We start from the raw sequence: 2,471 nt of genomic DNA, 5'->3' as shown, positions 1-2,471 counted from the left end.
GGGTCCCCCTAAAATGACAGCAAGAAGACCCACACCGAGATACATCAATTAACATGGCAATATTAAAGATAGCAGTTTCTAAAGGAACCAAATTAAAACAGCATTATATAAAATGGTGCCCTATAAGTCTATCAAATGATTTCCTTTTTGTTTGTTTGTTTTTTTGCAAAAAACATTACATGTCAAATGGGAGAAGCCTGACATATTTAAGGTGCTGAATGGAAAAAACCTGCAAACTAGGGCATTCTACCCAGCAAGATTATAATTTAGAATCGAAGGAGAGATAAGGAACTTTTCAGACAAGCAAAGACTGAAATAATTTATCAATTCTAAGCCTACTCTACAAGGAATGATGTAGAATCTTCTCTAAGAAGGAAAGAAAAAGGCATAACAAGTAGTAAGAAAATATATGAAAGACAAAATCCCACTAGTAAAGGAAAACATGTAGAAAGGCTGAAGATCAAATCACTTAAGCTAGGATGAAAATTTAATAGACAGAAAGAATTTCTAAAGTCAAGTATAGCTACAATAAAAATTAAAGGGATAAATAGTGAGGTTAGATATGACAACAAACACAAATGTAGGTCAGGGAGTGAAAATGCAGTGCTTTTTGAAAGTGCAGGAACTTAAAAGACAGCCTATTTTGAAAATAAAATATAGTTGTAGGTCATCATATAAAACCCCATTGTTTACCATGCCTCAAAAAACTACACTGGATACACAAAAACCAGAGAGAAACACAAGCATATTACTTTGCTGTCTAGTTACTCTGTCGAGTCTGATTTGTTGCTATCCATGGGCTGCAGCATGCTAGGCTTCCCTGTCCTGCAACATCTCCCAGAGCTTGTTCAAAGCATACCACTAAATAAAATCATCAAACCTCAAGTAACACACAGAAGGAAAAAGCAAGAACTCCAAAAGCAAAAAACAAGTAACACACTGGCAATAAGCAGTACCTATGGATAATCTCTTTCAGTATCAGTAGACTAAATGCTCTAATAAAAAGATATTATTCTCAATAAATTCTTCATAAATCTATGATACCCCACCAAAGAAATGAAATTTCAAAACATTTTTTGTCTCCAAAAGTAAGCAAATTGTGGAGTAGGAAAAAATAAAAACTGTCTGTATACAAGACTGAGAATAAAGCTTAAAAAAGAAAGTGTCTAAATTGTATAAAGATGCTGAATCCAAAGAAGGAAAGAAAAATGGAAATCCAAGAAAAGACATACAAGGAGCAAATTTTATTCCATAATGATCAAAGAATTACAATTTCTGGTTCTAAGGCTTTGAATTATGCAATCCAAGGAAATATTATAATTGGTCTTTTATACTTGGTATCAAACATAAACTCTTCAGAGCACCCTGTAAATCTTGATTTCTCAGACTATATAGAAGGGGTCCAGGATGGGTGTGATAACAGTGTACATCATCAAAGAAATTGTACTTGAATGTGAGCTGTGGGTGACACCAGAGCTAAGGTAAACTCTTAAGGCTGCAAAACGAAATAGGGAGAAAACCAAGAGGTGGGACACAGGTAGAAAATGCTTTATATTTCCCTTGAGCTGATAAGATCTTACATATGCAGGAAACTATTTTAGAATAAGAAAAAAAGATACCAGCAAAAGGACCAACACCCTTCAGGACAGCTGCAAAATACATCACTGTGCTATTAATAAAGTTGTCAAAACTAGCAAGTTGTACCACCTGACTGAGTTCACAGAAAAAGTGGGGGATTTGCAGAAGTGGACAGAAGGACAATCACAGCACCATTAAGCTGAGTAGCAATGAAAACAAGGCAATCAGCACCCAGGATATCAGAACAAGCAGTCCACAAAGCTGGGGGCTCATGATGACCATGTAGTGCAGGGGGTGGCAGATGGCCACATACTGATCATAGGCCACCATACTCAGGAGAATGTCATCCAATCCTGCAAACAGTATGTAAAAATACATCTGGGTGATGCAGCCTTCATAGGTGATATCTTTGCTCTGTGTCTGGATGTTCCACAGCATCTTTGGGATGGTGGTGGAAATGAAACAGATGTCTACAAAGGATAGGTTGGAGAGAAAGAAGTCATGGGGGTGTGGATGTGGGAGTTCGAGCTCACAGTCAAGACGATGAGTAGGTTCCCAAACATAGTGATCAGGTATGTGGCAAGGAAAAGCGCACATATGAGTGGCAGCAGTTTGGATTCCTTTGAAAGTCCCTGAAGGAGAAATCCTGAAATTTGTGTATTGTTCCTTGGTTCCATAGGGTGGAGGTGACTACCAGGAAAAAAGTAAATAGTGACAATTTTTACTCCTATTGGTATAATTCACATAGCTGAATTACTGCAGTTTCTATTCAGCCCTCAAGAAGTTGGTGTTAATATTTTATTTTCAGATAAGTTCTCTTTGAGAGTATGTGTATGTGTTTAGCCACTTCAGTCTTGTCCAACACTGGGGGACCCCAAGGACCATAGGCACTG

The 2,471-nt window shown here is 37.4% G+C and overlaps 1 pseudogene; it reads right to left on the bottom strand.

Annotated features, from left to right (window-relative positions):
* Nucleotides 1-1,382: 1,382 nt before the first annotated feature.
* On the bottom strand, nt 1,383-2,141 carry LOC139032702 (olfactory receptor 7A10-like; annotated as a pseudogene).
* Nucleotides 2,142-2,471: the final 330 nt, after the last annotated feature.

The sequence above is a fragment of the Odocoileus virginianus genome, chromosome 3 (genome assembly GCF_023699985.2).
Source record: "Odocoileus virginianus isolate 20LAN1187 ecotype Illinois chromosome 3, Ovbor_1.2, whole genome shotgun sequence".
Lineage (NCBI taxonomy): Eukaryota > Metazoa > Chordata > Mammalia > Artiodactyla > Cervidae > Odocoileus > Odocoileus virginianus.
The sequence above is the reverse complement of the archived record's forward strand: the minus strand, read 5'-3'. Positions and strand labels throughout refer to the sequence as shown.